At 43.1% G+C, this 19,308-nt stretch overlaps 1 long non-coding RNA gene across 2 annotated transcripts in view; it reads right to left on the reverse strand.

The window, feature by feature from the left end:
- Nucleotides 1-19,308, reverse strand: part of LOC122159680 — a 159,630-nt gene that overhangs the window by 70,927 nt on the left and 69,395 nt on the right. For both annotated transcript variants that reach the window (XR_006168585.1, XR_006168586.1), the window contains one exon: nucleotides 13,629-13,773. This is a non-coding gene — a long non-coding RNA (uncharacterized LOC122159680). The remainder of the gene's footprint in view (nucleotides 1-13,628; nucleotides 13,774-19,308) is intronic.

The raw sequence follows: 19,308 nt of genomic DNA on the forward strand, positions 1-19,308 counted from the left end.
TCAAAATATTGAAATTCAAGTACAGGTTTCAGCACCAGGCCTAACTGACAAAAGACAGCGGTTGAAAAGTCCCCCTGCTGAGTTAAACTGGGCTCGGATTCACAGGGACACTGCTTTATTTATTTTTATCATTACAACTATGTTGCCTTTCTAAAGGGGAACGGAAAAAGGAAAAGATCCAAAGGTTGCTAACATTTATGTGGGGGGAGAAGACTCTACTGTGGTGGTAAATCCCCTCTCTGACATGGGGAAAATTGTAGGAAACCCCAGAAGAAGGACATCACTGTTTTTCCTCATCTGCCATGCCACAGTAACCTGTGTTGTTGGAGAACATAAGGCTGTTGAGTTGGGCAAAGATTTGTTTGCCCATGTCTGTCTGATGGCGATTAACTTAGGAAGGTTGTCACAGAGTAAACAAGGGGGAAACAGCCAACATTCATCAACTGAGGGCTTCCTGTTACAGATCCTGCTTTCAGAGCTCCTGCAGCAGAGTAAAAATGATGCAATATATGGATTGCAGCCGTCATTTTATGTTAGGATGGCAGGGAGATAAGTGTGGGCACACTCCTGAGGCTTTCACTGAAACAGATTTTGAAGGTTTTGAGGAGTTTGGTGTAAAAAGAGAAGCCTTCACCAGATTAATAGTGGCCCTCCTAAGCACATGGTACAACCATCTTGAACACGTATCCTACGCTCATCACTGAAGTGGCAAGACAAAATGGAAGCTGTAACTCACACTACCCTGAGTACCATGGAGCATGGCAGAGCTTTAGGAGTGCTGTGACCAGCTCTTGCTGCCCCTGGATGCTGTGGACAGCACAAAAAGGGCCAGGGCTCCACACAAACCAGTGTGACTGACCAGTTCTTCATAGGGCACTGCATGCTCTTCATCAGGGAATCATCAGAGGATCACAGAATGGTTTGGATTGAAAGGGACCTTTAATCCCACTCAGTACCAACCCCCTGACATTTAACATCCACCAGATGAGGCTGCCCAAGTCCCCATCCAACCTGGCCTTGAGCACCTCCAGGTATGGAGCACCACAGCTTCTCTGGGCAGCCTGATACATCATCTTTGGGACTAGAAATACTGGACAAAGAGTAATTCTCCTGGGAGTGAATTATCGGTGCCAAAAAGTAATGCTTCTTTTTCCCATTCTCTATTGATTTGTTTCTTCTCTGTCCATCAGACTTAGAGCTGGGAATCTGAGCAAGCATATTTGTGAAAATACAACCCCCCGGAAAAGAGAAAGGAGAAACAGCCTCTGCCAAGCGACAAAGGTTCATTCCTTCACATTTTTATCTAACTGACTAAAATCATGCAGTTTACTTTGGATCAGTTTTGCTCACCTTTGCAAACGGTGAAGCAACCACAAAGAGTGGATTTATCAAAGAATCTTGATATATCTGACAAAGAAAAATATGCTTAATGAAGAATCAGCAGGACTTCTACTCTCCAGCTTCTGCATCCTTCTAAAAGGAGAGCAGCAGAAAGAAGGAGCAACCAAAAGGGTATAAGCTACAAAGTTCACGCATTTTCAGGAGAAATTAATTTCTCAGATGCTCCTGAGGTCAGAAGTGTCTCTGCACTCTGGCACAAGCTATAGGGAGACAAGGGTATTTTTTTTTAGATCTGAATCAGAGGGAGCACTTTCCTCGAGAGATCAAATGAGCACTAATCAGGAAGAATGTTTGGTTATTAAATGCATCATTGAACCCTTTAAATATCACTCTTTGGGTCATAAATTCCTGTTAAACACAGATGATCCATCATTGTCTCATGCCGGTGGAAGATAAAAATAGTAAGAGATTTGCCAGCTGTACTCCTCTGTCCACAGTCTCTCCTTCCACACACGTTAATACAGGTATTACTGATGAAATCTCCCTGATTTCTGCTGAGGGACATCTTTGCACTGGTCACACACTCCTGTTTCCCTTGCTGCACTACACATGGGTCTCAGCTTAATCAAGCGCTATCCCAAGTGGGATGTCCCCAGTAACAAGCTACACACTACCGCCTTTGCAAGCTGCTCTTTAACATTTTTTCTGTGTCTAGGAACACTGGGTTTATTTGCAAAGGGAATTCTCAAATGCATCAGATGCAGCCAGGCTTCCTTCCCTTCATTTCACCTGACTTGCTGGTGCACATGTCCACTGTAGGGCTTGCCATCTCTGGCCCCATTGATAAGAGAAAGGCATGTGCGCAGGGAAACCTTCAGCTTTGTTGTTTAGAATAGAAATGTGCTTGTGCTTGTGAAGAGCTCATTGCAGAGCAGCAGGGAAAGTTAGCTGGCTTCCTGGAGTGTGTGGGAGGCCGTGAGTAGGCGGCAACTAAAAATTGTAACTCAGTTTGGAGGGGTTTTAAATCATTATTACTATTATTTTGGACTCTACAGCAAGATAACAAATATCAACAAATGCCTAGTTGTATGTAACTTACCTACAGAAATGTGTCATTATATATGCTTCTCATAAACGGATACTTCATCAAGAATAAGACATTACTGATCTTTCTGTTCAGAGTAAAATGGCTTTTCTGTTCAGTCTCCAACAGGGCTTTGGCAAGATGATTTTAAAAATAACTACAGTTTGGAACCCAGATTGCATTCCCTGCCAGATTATAATGATCACTTCAACCAGGGTTGGGTGAATTTCAAAATGCTTGGAGGCTCAGATCAAGACAGTGCCCTGCAGTCTGTGATATTTTTAGCGATGGGCAAACCCAAAAATTTGGGTGGTTATCCAGAGTTCATCTGGACTGCCCAAAAGCCTACAGTCTGCAAAAATGGGCTGGAAAGTTTTCAAGGGAGATGGGTTTTGCACTATTTCCGATACTGCCTATTTCTACTCAGGTCAGGAATCCTAGGAGAGAAATCTTCTCCATGCTGTCTTGCTGCACTTCTGTTTCCAGTCATAGCAGAAAAGTGCAGAGTCTGGCAAACAAACTTGGAAAAGTAACTGAGGAAAAAAATAGCAGCTCGTGATGGTTGAAGTTGTTGGGTGGTGGCTCAGGTACGTTCCTACCCTGGAATTCAACCCTACTTCTACCAGAAGCAGAGGGAACTTTGCATGGCTGAACACAACAAAAGATCTGTTATCTTCATAATAGCTCTGTTAATATAACCTGAGTAATCTCCTACTACTGAGACAGTAACATTTCCTATAGGAGAGAATTCCCTGAGAATTACAGCTGTCTGCAATCCAGTTTTTGGTAGTTTTATTCTCTTCTTGGAATTAGAGAATCAGAGAATCATGGAATCATTTGAGTTGAGAGGGGCCATTAAGTGGCATTTAGTCCAACCCCCTGCAATGAACAGGGACACCTACACATTGATCAGGTGCTCAGGGCCTGTCCAGTCCAACCTTGGATGTCTCCAGGGATGGAGCATCCACCACCTCTCCGAGCAATCTGTTCCAGTGCCTCTCCACCCTTATGGAAAATAAACTTCCTTGTGTCCAATCTAAATCTCCTCTCTTTTAGTTTGAAACCATTTCCTTTGTCCTCTCACAGCGAACTCTGCTAAAGAGTCTTTCTTATAGCCCCCTTTAAATACTGAAAGACTGCTTTCTTTTCATTCCAGGTTCTGGCCATGATGTAAAACTGTTTTGCAAGAAATAAATGAGTATTTAATGTCTTTCAGGCAAAGAACTGTGAGCTACACAAACCAATTAATGACTGTGAGCCAAATCTATCCCTATCTTAAGCTTAAACACTTTCAGTGAAGTTGCACCAGTGGGCAATCAGATTTAATCTAGATTTAATCTTTTGATTTCAAGTGAGAGTCCTGGTTATAGGAGATCTTAACAACTAATCAGCTCAGCCAGCTTTTGGAGTAAGGCTGTAGATAAAGGAAGGTGTTAAAGATGGGCTCCTGAATACTAAATGGAACACCCTGGAAGAATTTCTAAATAAGTAAAACTATCTTAGGCCTCCTCAGAGAAAGCCTGAATTGCTTCTGCTGTGGGAAAAAGCCAGTGTGCCATATTCCAGGAGATTCTGCCCAGTGAATCTGTGGCTGCCCCATCCCTGGAGGTGCTCAAGGCCAGGTTGGATGGGGCCCTGGGCAGCTTGATCTGGTGGGTGGGAGCTCCGCCCATGGCAGGGCATTGGAACTGGATGGTCTCCAATATCCCTTCCAACCCAAGCTAATCTGTGATTCTAGGAATAAAATGACAAAAGCTCAGCAGTTGAAGGCATAAGTTGCTTCTGGGCTTTGAGCCCTTACATTTAAGAAAACAAAAGTACATTCTTGTTTTCTTCCAGATGACGTGTGCTTTTTAAATCTTTGCATGATTACAGAAGCATCATGCTTTTCTTCCTGAGCAGCACATCCCTTCATGGTGACTATCCCAGCTGCCGTCAGCACAAGCTTGTCCTGGCTCTGTATCTCAGCATCAAGAGAGGCAGGAAACTTCCTCGAGGTAGCAATTTCCGAAAGGGTTCAGGATCCAGTTCTCAATTAGCCCTCTAATTGGCAGTGGCAGGGGCTGAATTCCGGTTGCAGCCGTAACAAGCAACTTGGTTCAAGTAATGCTTTTGCCTGCTATTTGTTCCTGCAGGAGTTCACCAATAAAGACCTTGGACCTCAGCACAGCAGGAATCTTTACAGCAGCACATATTTCTGCTTTTTGCTCTGAAGTCACAGACTTAGATTTGGGCCATGCTGCTTTCTCATCAGTGCTTTTTTTTTGGTTTTTGTTTTTTTTTTTTTTGCAGTTTATAAACACATTTGGAATAAAACCTGAACCACACCTGAACAACCCCCCTCAAACAAAATTCACATCAAACCCTTCGAGATGTTGATGAGCTCTTGGTTTTATTGTTTTTCTACTTCCTGTTTTAAGCTCGTTTATTCTTCCAAATTCGGGCCAGAACCAGAAGCTAAAATATTCAAAAGCTCTAAATAATATTTTTATAGTGCACCAGTTTTGACCCCTCGAGGTGTTAAGCACTTTCAGTAGGATCTGGGAACCTTCAGATCTTCAGTTGGCTTTAGCGGAGATGACAGAGTCTCCAACTCAAGTGACCTTATGCAAAATCTAACATTGATCTAGTTTTAGATGCTTTCTGGAAAGTGGAGACCTCTTCCTGCTGTGCTGCCTCTGCCTTCTTTCAGGTTTTGGACTTTCATGGCTCACATCCTTCAAGTGTCAGAATGTGAGACTGAGCATCTATGACCCAAGTTGGAACCAGAAAGATCTGGGGAGCAGCTCTGAGAGCTCGCCTCTTCCCCAGGGCTGAATGAAACACACTTACGTGATGTTTGCCCAGGCTGACTTATTTGAAATGCAGTTTCTGCCTGGAGCCAAAGTTTTCAGAGCTGGTTTTCTGCCTAACTAGAAATTCAAATATGAGCTTCCAAATTTGGAAGCCAAAATGTAGCCACTTGAGCTGGAAAATTTGGGTTCCAAATGAAAGACTTCCCCTTAAGCTGAAGATCAGTGACAATTGAAAGGCACTCGCCATCTATTTCTTTAAACAAGCAATGCCACCATTGGAGACAATCATTTGCCTGGGGCAGGGCTACCAACTTCAGCTGGGAAGGCTGAGCAGTTGAACCTCAGAGATTTGCCCTGAGCTTGGCACCAACTCACGATGCAGCTCAGATAAGAGTGTGCTGAACTTTAAGCAGATGCTAAAGCACTTTGCTTAATTCAGGTCTCACGAAAACCAAGCCTGCTAAGGCTTAGATCACTCGAGTGCTTTCCTGTTGAAATTTTTCACACTTAATTTATTATGACAAGGGAGATAAAGTATAGGCTATTAAGTCTAATTAATGGCACATGAAGTAACACTGATATGCAAGTGCAGAGAGAAGTGAAACAGTCAGATCGTGTACTGCTGCCTCTTTCTTTCTTCCCCTTTTCAGAATGCAACTTTTCTGAAGGACCAGATCCAACCTTGCTTTAAGGTTAGAGGTTTGGGGTTACTTTTTGCACGCAGACCTGAACAAGAAGCAGCAGAGCATCCCACATTGATGATCTGCAGCTCCGAGAAGCGTTGCTCAGCCCTGCTGTCTGCAGCAGGCAATGAGGCAAAGAAGGAATGTAACCTTCTTGTGATCTGAAGCATCAACAATAATGTCCATGCTCCTTCTTTTCCTCCACCCTAGAAATTACTCTTGCAGCATATCCTACAGGAAAGATAGGCTACCAAGCCAATGGTCACCTTTAGCCTTCTCCATTCAGTCCTGCATGGATTTCTTCCAAGCCTGCTGGATGGCCTCTTTGGAGATGAGACTGCTATCTGGGGCTTCCCTTCAAGCACTGAAGGTCCATGCAACACAGTGACCAGCTGCATCAGGCACCGATAAAAACAAAGAATGCAACAAACATCCACAGGATGCTTAAGCACGTGTATTAAATAATTAACAAACACAACAGCCCCGTGAGGCAGGATTCCCAATTTCACTATAGGAGAAAGCAGAAGAAGAAAGGTTAAGCAATTTGCTCAAGGTCTCAGGGGAAGTAATTGTCAGTATGAGGATTAAGACTTGGGAATTTATAGCTGCTGGTCCTGTGTGGAGGCCACTAGATCACAGTCCCTGGCACTCCAGAGAGCCAGGCTGCTTATTCTTCCAGTAAAATGCTAAACCCAGTGCTCTGACCTTTTCCAGCCTTATCAGATGAAGTGCTTTCTTAACGCCAGGTTGCAAAGGGCAGTGGAGACTGAAACTGGTTTGTTCAGTGCTTGTATAAGAGGCTTTTCCTCGTCCCATTTGAGGAGCGCTTGCTCTCTGCCTTTCTGCAGCACACTAGAGAGAGAGTACAGTGACAGAATGGAGCCATGGGAAGTATTTCTCCTGTTTTCATTTGCACAAACTGAGAAATCATTTCAGTGGTTATAGTGGGGGTGGTTTGTAGCACTCACAGGACGCCAAATGCTGTCTGAGAATTTGGAGTACTTACGGAACACTTAAATAAGCTGCAATTCACTGAAATACGTGTATGGAAATCTTCCAAAATGCTGACATGCAAAATATAGTATTTCCATCTCACTACTACTATTCTGTGAGGAGCATCATCTTCAAAGGAGCAGGCCCACCTTCCTCTCCTCTTGGGCCTGCTGCTGCTCAATTACTTCATCCTGCTTCTACATTAGCCATTGGAAAGCAACACTATCAAGATGTAGCAGCTATATGGCAACACGCATGGTTCCCAACTCCATAGGCCCAGCAGCCAGTGAATGCGTGACTGCCAAGGCTCTGGGGGAGTGCTCTGTAGAGGAGAGCCTAGCACGCTCCAGGCCTTCTTGTCCAAGCCAAACAGAGCTGTTCTAGATGACAGTAATCCTCGCTCCTTCATTAGTGACCTCCTGAAAGGTAGCTTCCCTGCATTCTTGTGAGCTTGGTGGTGCTGCAAGAAGATTCCACTCATCCTTTATTGGCGTTTACGGCCAATAATTCAGTGGAACCCAAATGTCCCACGTATCATAATGGCAATTGCCTTCACTGTGATGCTAGGCACTAGCTCTTCTTTCACCTGTCTCAGCCCACTCTCTTTGGACCTCAGACTGCAGCTGAGATAAGGGTATCTTGTGCTCTCCAAAGACATTTCCAGAGCTGCTGAGCAAGTTTGAGATCTCACACTGGAGTCATCTCTATTTACCTGCAGTTTACCTGCAATTGCAGGTTTACCTGCAATTCTTTTACCTGCAGATCTTGAAGCTGTGATGGTCCTTCTGTCTGCAGATCCAGGAGGAACACAACCAACCTCCAAGCAGTTACTGCCCTTTCAGTAATCAACCTCATGCTGATCATTAGCAGGAAATCTAACACAAAATGAGAGCTACATGAATCTATAAATCAGCGGGCCTAAAGGATCTCCTTCTGAAAGCACATGGTGCCATTTCCCTCTCCAGGGCTTTGTCAGGACTATTCCTGAGAGCTGCAGGATTTAATGTTTTATAAGAAAGGAAAGAGAACTTGAGAGATTTTGAACTGGAAACAACCATATGGTTTACAAACACCAATTCTGTGAAATACGAGGTAGCTTCTCTGGGACAGCTTAATGAGAGGATACAAATGAGAAGTATGTGCCTGTTCATGTTTAGGACCTGTTTTTTTAACACATGTCTACACAGAAATACACAGCATTTCTTACCTTGCATACTTCAGTTTTGATACATGATTGGTTTCCTCCAATTCACACCTCATCTGAATGTACAAGTCACTTGACAATCTTATGCCTCAAAGTCAGGCAGTTAATTCAGACTACACTGGAGCTAAACACTTCCCTCTTTTCAGTTGTCTGCTCTAGATACAAGCCCATGTGATTTGCCAATTTACATAATATCTTTTGACAAGCTGACTCTGAAGTCATCCTGGGTGATTTGCTTCCTTTTGCAAAACAAAATGGGAGACAGTAGCATCCAAGGGAATGAGTATATCTATTGCCCTCAGAATGAACAACTCCAGCTCTTGGAGCTCTGGTTTCTTTGGTGGTAGCAGGAACAGAAATTATGCAGCTGCCATGGCAATGGAAACAGAAAATCTCTAAGGGGATCTGGAATTGCATGAAGTGGGTCAGATCTCCATCTTCCTATTACACGAACTAGAAGATGTACTGAGATTCTCCTCTTCTCCAGGCAACAGCCTCAGTGTTACCCATGAGTTACAACCAGAAGGATCACATGAACCAGGAGTTTAACTATGTGCTTTCTGTCCCTGAAATAATACAAAGTGGTGCTCTGCCAGAAAACATACAGTGGTGCTCTGGAAAGTAAGTCAGATTAATCTTTTCTATTATAAAACAAACAAACAAACAACAACTTTCCAATGGATTATCTTTTTACTCAGCTAGGAGTCTTTGAAGATTTGGTCCCAACATATGTAGTCTGCAAGTCCATTAGCTCCAAAAATGACAACACATTAGAAAGAATCCAGAAGCTGATACACAAATACCTTTCATTATTAAGCCTGGCCAATTTTCTGTCAACAAAAATTATGCTTCTGAAGTGATGTGGAACAAGAATCAAACATGAAAGCGTACAAGTATCCACTTTTGAGCCCTTGAACAGTTACAAGAAGCCACTTCTTCCTGGTATTTCTGCTACACAGAATGAATTTTCATTATCTGAAGTATCTATTATCTAATGAATAAGAAACTTGCATTATGCAATAAAGTACAGCATGAACAAAAATCCTGGAAAACATGCATTATATCATGGTGAATTACTGTGGCAGAAATGGTGTTTTTAGTGAATTCTGTGGCATGGTTGATGTGTCACCAACTATATTACTGACATTGCAGTCAAACTTCATCTTGACTTCTAAACGACACAATTAATTTCACAAAAAATTATCTGCTGGTTGGGGAATATACATTTTTTTCATCGGGACATCATGCTCTAGATCCTTGGTTGCAGTTGAGGATTGCAGTTCCTGAATAATGAATGGTTCATGTGCAAAACCTATGGCAACTTGATGTTTTACCAATCAAAAATGGCACAAACAGTCCAAAACAAGAGGCAATATCTAGATACGTCAGGCCATCCCTGCTGTGGGAGGAATGAATTGCACATTAATTAATCTATAAGCATGAAATCCACAAGCACTGGAGTATAGAGTACCTCCAAAAGCTGAGACCTGCCCTGATGGCTCTTCCCTTCATAGCACCTTGGAGAAACTTTGGAGAAGATACATACCTTCAGCTCCCAAGAAAAGGGAGGCTATGCTTCGAATCTTGAAAGCTTCCTCTCTTGCTCAAGCATTTAAAGATGGCATCCAAGTCTTTGTTGTGTTCTCCCTTGCAAGTGTGTAATGGTTTTCCTACCAGCAGCAAAACCGAAAAGAGTCTGTGGATACAACTGAATGTACTACAACATATGTCATGATCAATCCCTGCTATTTCGTTCTTTTTGCACACAGGGAAGTACAAAAACCACTCCAGTTGGACCTTTCTTTGAAAGGGCAGCTCTAATGGTAGGAGTAGCCTAATAACTTATTAGGCTAAACACAGAGTTGCTAAGTAACATGAAAAGCCTGTGTCAGCTGAAAGAAACGTAAGAGATTTAGCTGTTTGGAAAACAGTGGCAATAGCTGAATTACACCATGAACATTAGAAAGAACAAGCACAAAGGCGAAGATGGGTGTAGCTCCAACAGAAGGAATTGTTGCTGGGTTATTGCTTAGTCAAGTGCTTCTAACATCAGATAGCAGGTGTGCAGATGTGCAGGGAGTGGTGCAATTAGCACTCCTCTCTGAGGAAGCCTGAGGAACCATAAAGAAGAGCAAAACATTGTTTACAGAAGCCAAACAGCCAAGGCTGAATCTGCAGTGATAACAAATCCATAAAGTTATACTGGAGCGGGAGTTTGGCAGAGTGCCTGTGACCATGGAAATAATTGATATTTTCAGTTAGGTGGCCAGAACTGAAAAGAAGAAAAAAATCAGTCTGAGTTGCCTGAAAACACTTTTTTACCTCTTTTCTTCAGCAAGTAGAAAAATAAACTGTCTTGAGATGGAGAAACATTTTGTTTGGCCCAAAACATCTTGCTCCTCCACATCTTTAATCAGAGCAAAATAAAAGGGAAATAGGCTCACATCTGGGCTCAGGAGTTACTCGCAATGCTAAGGAGGACACAGGTCCTGCTCCCCTTCTTTTTCAAAGCCCAGAGTCTCAGACCTTTCCCTGAGATATGGACAGAGCATGCTGGGGCACCCCAAAGGCAAAGGAAAGAAGTTTGAAAAGGAAGACTTTTGTCTTGCTCTACAAGGAAAGGTGAAGGGGAACAAGACCAGTTTGTCTATCCAGAGCAGGCACATCATTGTCTGTCTAATTTCTAGCTTAGAACAGGATCAAAAAACATACAAAGGAAAGCCTGGGGAAGAAGCCTGGGCATGGAATAACCTTTGTGTGAGGTGCTGGGAACAAGATAAGGCTCCGTTCAGGTAGGTGGAAAATGTGGGGTTACACCATGGGTTAGAGTGAAACCAAGATCAGCTAAAGCACTCAAGGTGGAATGGAAGGAGAAGCCTAGCTTTCTGCTTCTTCCATAGAATCTTAGAATCACAGAATCACCAAGGTTGGAAAAGACCTCCAGAATCATCCAATCCAACTGTCCACCTACAACCACTATTTCCCCACTAAACCATAAACCATGTACAATATCTAAACATTTCTTCAACACCTTCAGGGATGGTGACTTTGATTCTTTGTTTTTCTTTTTCTGTTGTCGTTTTGTTTTTGTTTGTTTGTTTTCCAAAGATTTATGAACTGGTTGTGGGGAAGAGACAGAAGAACAACAAAAAGGGGAGACTGGAAGACAACACACCAGCTCAGACTGGGCGAGAATGACTGGGTGCTGAGTGCCAGTTTTTGCTACAAAATTATTTTGCTTTGAATATGCAAGTACTTATAATCTGAGTGAAAGAATTTCAGCAGCAAAGAGAGTCAATATTCAAAATGGACTAAAAGTCAGTAGTGAGTGTCCCTTTTAAAAGTACAAATCGGACAGAAGGGTTGGGAGCTGGCTCAGCTCTCCTATCCCAAGTCTTTGTCCTCACATTTGGATGGTGAGCATCCATGTAAAGAAGCATGTAAGAATGCCATGGGGAATGGGGGAGAGAAGGAGGTAAAAAGGGTATTTTTAATGACTAACTATTCCAAATTCCACAGAATCTGGTATACCAGAGACCTCATCCCAACCTGATTGTGTTATAGTAACACACAGTATAGTAACACCATCTCATTCACAGACTCTAGGCTTCACTTCCACCTGCAAACAGAGGCATCTTGTGAAAGTTTAGATGACCACAAAGGCTGCTTCTTCCCTACAATGCTCTGAAGAGCAGAAGCATCCACTGGAGACCTCATGTTCTCATGGGCCAATCCTGCTCATACCAGTGCGGTAATTAAGACAGTGCATCCTGGTTTTCAAAACAAAAAATCCAGCAACTTGAGAAGTAGCCAACCAAAAAACAAAACAAAAAGAAAATCTGCTTACTTCCTGTCTTGTATTCATATCGGTCTGAAAATAAAACACTATGCAAGCACAAAAAATGATTACGTTACTCACAGCCTCCAGCTATTCTGACTTCACTGGATGGATGCTTTACAAGCATTGATTGTTCTTGGAGATAGCCTGAGACTTGTTTCTCAGAGAGATTATTATATATTCTTGCTATGAGGGGGAAAAAAGCTCTGATATTGCCATGTCATCTTTCTAGTGGTATCACGTATGCAATACACTATGGAGGTGTGAGAGTGAAGAAAACAAACAACAAGCCAGCTATATGACTAGTGGCACTGAACCAGCTATACTACGCACCCAAGAGGCTATGGTTAACTCATGGTTGACTCCAGCTCCACCTCTGCACTCCCTCCTGGTTCTCTGGACCTTTATACTCTGCCCTCCAGAAGACTAAACCTTTCAATTTGGTTGCAAAAAGAAATATCCCTGCTTCACGCCTTCCATCACCTGCCTCCATTCCACAGTTTCATTTACTGAAAACACTCACGCACTCACGGTGTTAACAAAGCTGACTCCTTTGGAGGAGCTGCTCCTGCAAGCTTTCTGAAGCTGGAGGAGTGGCTCCTTGCCTTCACCACTTATATTAACCAAACTCCTGTAGAGATGACAGCAGCTTTTCTGCAGACTACTCTGAACTCAGACCTCTATGATGAGACTCACTGCTTATGTGACTGATGTACAAATAGAAGTGTGCAGAAGCAATTGATGATGGGGTGCTCTCCAAAAGTAAGTGCAAAGCTCTTCATCCATGTGGTTGGCAATAAGCTCACTCCACAAGACAATATTTAAATGCTCAAGAATATGTCAAGTACAAATATTGCAATATATGGCACTACAATTTTCCAGTTTCAGGAAACATGAAACAATAACAAAGAAGTGTTTTGAATCCTCTGGTGTTGCTTAGGTTGGTAACTTACGAGCAAATTTCCATGCCTCGTAGCTCTGAATATCAAAAGCAGTTCCTCTTCATAAATGGCCTTTTTGGACAGGAACAAAACTTGTTGGTGATGGAGAGCACTTGGCTTGATTCAGTAGGGCAAGGAGCTAGACCTGGGCAACTACATATTATGACTCAGTGAGAACAAATGCTTCATCCACCTCTCTGTGGATTCTACCAAACATCTAGCTGTATTGGCAGGGGTTACAGTGGGCCACACTCAGCAGTATCCATTGGTCTTATTGGAAAGGCTGTGACAGCCATAGAGAGCAAAGAGCAGGTTATGGGGCTACTTTCTTCTTCTCACCAGAACTTGCACCAGTATATACTTGCACTAGTACTTCCTAGTTCCACCTTTCCCAAGTATCCTTTCCAAAAAGGATAATCAGTAGAAGTAGGGTGATTACCAAAGGTGTTCACAGGTTGAACAAGGAGATGCCTCAGAGTTTCATTTTTCTGGCTAGATTGAATCAAGAGAACAGGTTGCCTACATGATATCACCATGGATCAAGACTGCACCAGCTGTCCACATTCAGACTGCTCTGGAAAACATGATTTTGTAAACTCAGACGGCACAAAGGTGGAAAGCTAAAACTAAGGAATTGACAAAACATGGCAAGAGAAATCACAGTCTCTACAAAATAATCACATTAACTATCTCAGATTTTGTTTTCATGTTTCTTCTAAGCCACAATTTGCAGGACAGTTAGTTATTACCTTCAAGTAAGTCTTCAAGTGTCTGGACAAAATGACTTTTTCTTTGGTGTCTGGCACAGCTGATAACAAAACTCTCATTTCTTGATTTGCAGAGATGTCCTTTAAACGAAAGACTTTTCCCAAAAGAGGTTATGCCAGCAGCAGCCTGTTAACACAAACAAGCACATCAACATTTACATGAGATTGCAACCTCCTCCCTGCACCCTGGTTGGTGATCGTTGATCTAAGTCTTATTTACCCTGCCTGGCAATGACAGATACATTATGTTAGACATAACACGTATGCTGGACATTAGGAAGAACTTCTTTTCAGAAAGAGTGGTGAGGCATTGGAATAGGCTGCCCAGGGAGGTGGTGGAGTCACCCTCCTTGGAGGTGTTAGAGGAAAGAGTAGATGTAATACTTAAGGACATGGCTTAGTGGGCAATACTGGGGTAGGTGGACAGTTGGACTAGAGGTCTTAGAGGTTTTTTCCAACCCTAATAATTCTATGATTCTGTGGTTTCAGTGTTGCATTCAGCCCACCTGTTTTGTGCCAAGGTTCGAGAGACACATACAAACTTTGCCTATTTAACATCCCAAATTTTGGGCCCTGTGTGGACTAAGCTCCTTGCTTTGTCATTCTGTTGTTTCACAGGAAATATAGCAGCAGGAAAGGACAAAGAAGAACGGTCTGTATTTCTAGTCAGCTCCAGCTCCCTTCAACTTTAAGGTCACTCCTCTGGAGATGATGAAGGGCCTGGATATTCAATAACATTTTTAATTAAAGTTCTTCTGATTATGTAAGTCATGTGGGGAAGTTCATAGCCTTCCATTCTGGAATTGAAAGTTATCTAAGGTCTCTCAAAGCCACAGAAATAAGAACTAGAGCCAAGCAGGTCATTTGCAATCAATTTTTTTTTTCATTAATTTCACCTTTGTCTGAGAATTCTCTATAAACAGATTGAAGAAATTTGTTCATTATTTATATTCAATAGTAATGCCAGTAAATAACTTCCTATCTGCAGAGCAGTCCATTATAAATTATAACATGCAATATGTGCCTTATCCATCTACTTCCCTTTTTTTTTCCCTGGTAAGGGGAGATAGGTAAAAAAGCAACGCAGGGTAAGTTTTACAAGAAAATGAACTATTTGTAATTCACTCTTTGTCAGTACATGAGCATCTCTGATTAAAATTTACTAGGTGAGCCCTTGTGCTTGTAGAGCTTGAATGAATGCAAAAGTCAAAAATAGAAGGACAGCTGAACTCAATCAAATCAAAAGTCTCAAATTCAAATTATCACATAGACTTTTCCCGCATTCCACTCTGCTCCACAGCAAATAGAAACTACATAGAGCAGCTTCAGGTCCTGGGTGTTCTCATGAGCCTTCCTCTTATTTTTTCCAGCTACTTGACTGAACGATCTCCACACTCAGCAGAAACCATGATGCTGTCAATTTTTAAAAAACAGTCTTTTGTTGAAGCTAGAAGATTTTAATATGAAATTAGAAGAGTTCCTTTCCTTACCTCCACCCTCTGCCAAGCATGGAACCAAACCATGATATGCCCACCTAAGCATCAGTCCCTGATGTACCTAAACAAGCCCTGCTATCTACTGAAGAGGTAGGTGTGATCAGTAGGATGTGCACAAACATGTGCAGAGCTAGGGAAATCTGTGGCATCCTAAGTATACACTGTGTATACTCTGTTTGTTAGTAGCAGACCCTACGTGCCTCAGTTCTGCTCTTTACATTCTCTGTAACGGTCCTACACGGTGTATTTCTACATAACATGGACAAACATTCCATTTGAACCATGTCATCTACCTAGTCTCCAGATGGTGAGACAGTCCATGTGCTTACAGCACCTGGACCACACTGTGGTTAGCTCCAGCTGCAGGGGAAATACTTACCAGGACAGAATCTATCCTGTGTAAGCCTAGAAAGACTGAATTTCCTTCTCAAAGTGTGAATTCTTTTGCAATACATTGCAAATGTGCTCCAAATAACTCTTCTAGGAAAAGCATTTACTATGGATAAATATTAGATGTTCCTACTTAGTAGTAATTTGTTCAAAGTTTGCCTTGCCTCGAGATCTCGAGGCAGAAGGTAGAAAACTAAGAAAAATGTCAAAGGTGATTCTTCTTCTTCTCTGAAAGAAACGCACTTTTGTAATTAGACATTCTGATCCTAATCCAGCACAAGCACTTCTGCTGAAAATCAAACTTTGTAATGTATGGAATGATTTGAATGCCCAGTTGCTTCTTTAAAAATAAAAGTATAAACATGGCCATATCCAGCGTGGCCCAATGCCTGCACAATCATGACCACAGGATGTCAGTTTCCGCACTGTTGTAGAATAATGTAATTTTGCAGACACATTCAACTCCTTTGTGCCTCAGTGTGAGAGATAATGACTGTTCACTGGAGGCCAGATCTTGCACACCTTAAACAGATGAGCCGTCCTCATTGATTTCAGGCTGTCATCGTATGCTCTTCCACCTCCTCATGTAGTCTGCATCAGCACATGTGCTCGGAGTGTGTTTGCTGGGTTAGGCTGAAGATCAGAAGTAGCAGTCGCAACGGAGCTGTCTGTACACAGTGCACTGGGGAGGAGGTGTTGGAGTGGAGATGTCAAAAAGTGATGAGTCTTAAAAATATTTTTATCTCACGCTCTACTACAAGCTTTGCTTCCCGCAAGTGAACACCAGCACAACGGAGATGCTTTCATACTAACTCCAAGCAGTCTGCATGACAAAAGTCTTTGTACCCATGTGGGATATCAAAGCACTCTCTGTGCTTAAAAGAAAACGTTACAAAATTTTAGTGTTGTTGAGTTGCTTGGGCTCATTCACTCACACCCCTGCTCTTGTGGCCTTTTGAATTCACTTTCCACCAAAACATTCGGGCTTAATATTCTCAAAATAGCTGTTGGCAGGAAATGTTAGAGTTCTTAGTCTGAGGAATAACAGGGCTGCCTGTTGATCTACACCACCGAGGGTGGGACTCTCATTCTGTGTGCCTCTCCCAGCAGCTCCCACGAGGTTGGCAGTGACATTGGGAGTGTGCGGATGGCTGCAAAACCTCATCAGCCACCCAGTGCAGCTCACAGGTGTGGTGTGAAACATGCAAGACACGATCTTGTTATCAGCAAAATGCCCTCAACACCTCCTGAGCAGAAATAAAGATTGGCAGCTGGGATTGGCTTATCCTTTCTTGCATGGGAACGCATTCCAGTGTTCACTGAGGCTGGTGGAAAGACTTTCCTGGACTAGGTGTGCTTTGGAACAAGCCTAGTTTATTCATCTCATGTTTTTGCTTCAGAAAATAATTAATGGCACTTGATCTTAATTGTCAGCAGATCTGCTTTCACTATTTGCTTTTGAAATTATATACTAATGTAGCCTATGAAGTTCCTGAACAAGTAAGAATGGCCCAGGCATCTCCTTCCCTGACCTGATTTTACCTCTGCCCCATACAAACCTTTTCCTCTCATGTTTGATGCTGACATTGGAAGTTACAAACAACAGAATTTCTTGTTACTGGTGATGAGATCTAGAATCATAGAATTGTTTGAGTTGGAAGGGACCCATACAGGCCATGTAGTTCAACTCCCCTGCAATGAACGGGGACACCTATAGGGTGCTCAGAGCCACACCAGCCTGAGCTCTGAATGTTTCCAGGGAGGGGGCTTCCACCATCTCTCTAGGCAACCTGTGCCACTGCCTCACCACCCTTTCAGAAAAAAAAAAAACAAAAAACTTTTTCTTATGTCCAATCTAAATCTCCCCTCTTTTAGTTTGAAACAATTTCCCCTTGTCCTGTCACAACAGATCTTGCTGAAGAGTCTGCCCCTCTTTCTTACAGCCTCCCTTTAGATACTGCTCTCAGGTCTCCCTGGAGCCTTCTCTTCTCCAGGCTGAACAGCCCCAGCTCTCTCAGTCTGTCCTTGCAAGGAAGGTGTTCCATCTCTTGAATCATCAACAGTATTAAAGAAGACCTTCCCTGCCTCAGCAAGACTTACTGGAGGAGCCACCAACAGCCTCTGACCTGTACCTCGAGTTAAGCCTGTCAGTTTCCCTATTTCCTCCCCTGCTTCATGAATCAAGAGCCACACTTAGTGGCCAACCAAGCCTGCAACTCTGCACAAACTCAAAACTGCTCAGATCAGAGCAGCAGGTCCAGGGGGCCATTGCCTTTCAATAACCGTACTGGCTGCTGATGACTTCCAAGCAACCTGGAAACTTTCCTGCTGCTGTCATACTGCACACACAAACAAAATGAAAAGTCTTCTGAAGTTTAGGGTGCAATTACATCTTGCCAGAAACATAACTTTTCAAGTCAAAGTGATCTGTGAGAAAAAAGCTGGGCTAGGGCACACTGCAACTCCATCAGAAAATGAAAAGACGCCCAAATCATCACGTTGCAAGTGTTCTGGCCACCCCTACGGGCAGTCGCTGTTTGAAAGACAGACATGGGAGAGAAAGGATGGATCTTTACACTGTCCTCTCACAGAATCAAGTGTGGGGAAAATAAGAGGTGTCATGGCTGCTGCTGACCTTAAAGCCAATGGACATGGAGCATTAAGTGGGATTTTCATGGGTGGCTTTCTGCATCTTCAGGTGCCTAAGCGTCTCAAATCTGCCCTTAAGCTGTTCATGGCAAGGCTGCCCTGGTGCCTGGCACACTGCTATGGGGACAGCAGTGACACCTCCTCATGTAGAGGCTCCAAGCTGCAGTATGGTGGCTCAGGAGCTGTGTGCAAGCCCAGCAGATCCACGCTGTGACCACCACGAGCTGCTGGAAGAAAGCCACTCCCAGCTATTGTTTTGGCATGGTTTCACTCACTGCTGCAAGCACTTCCCACATTTCTGAGCACAGCAGTCACCTTCTTTCTTATATTAAAACCAGATACAGGTCAGATACGGCAACGGTTGACATGATGCACTTGCTTTCCAAGGCTTAGCACCTTGGCCATCACAGGAACGCTGCTCTGCTCCCTGCCAGAGCTGAATTAACAGGCGAGAGACTGCCAGACAGTCAGATTGCGGTCAGCGCAGAGGGGAAGAAACAGGCTGTGCCCAGCTTATTGCAGGCCTGATAACAGAAATTGCCAGCTCCATGATGAGTGGAGAAACTGACAGACATCGTGCTAAGCCCTGAAGGAAACAGTGCAAGGGGCACGTCAACACCTCAGCCAAAAGCACTGAGTGCACTTTTACCCACCTCTGGCTCCGTAAAGCATATCTTGGTTTGAAACATTAGTATCATGCATGGCTATGATGCTCCTGGTGAGTTAAAGCAGGGGGGTGTACCTCATTTGTGGGTGGAAAGAGCTACACCAGCCTTCCAGGCACTTTCCTTTATCGTGCTTTCCCTCTCTAAGGAATAAGGTCTCTGTGGATGAAGAAATATCAAGGCTCCTGATAACTCTATGTACATCTTAATGATCACTTAGAATGGTAATTAGGTACACATACATTGCAGAAAATGATCTTTATTAATTAGTGGATGATGTTAGACATGAGCAGTGCTATTTTCCACTGAAACTTTCCCACGTATATACAACAGAAATTTACTGATGATGGGCATTTCAGATTCAAGGAGGTAAACGTAGCCTGTTCCATATTCATATGGGACCAATCTCCTGGCAGCGAATAGCAGTTCCTCTCAGAGGCATTGCTACAAGAGTTTCACACA

This window comes from Centrocercus urophasianus, unplaced genomic scaffold (genome assembly GCF_019232065.1).
Source record: "Centrocercus urophasianus isolate 14NV4802_14NV808 unplaced genomic scaffold, USGS_Curo_1.0 seq_16, whole genome shotgun sequence".
Classification (NCBI taxonomy): domain Eukaryota; kingdom Metazoa; phylum Chordata; class Aves; order Galliformes; family Phasianidae; genus Centrocercus; species Centrocercus urophasianus.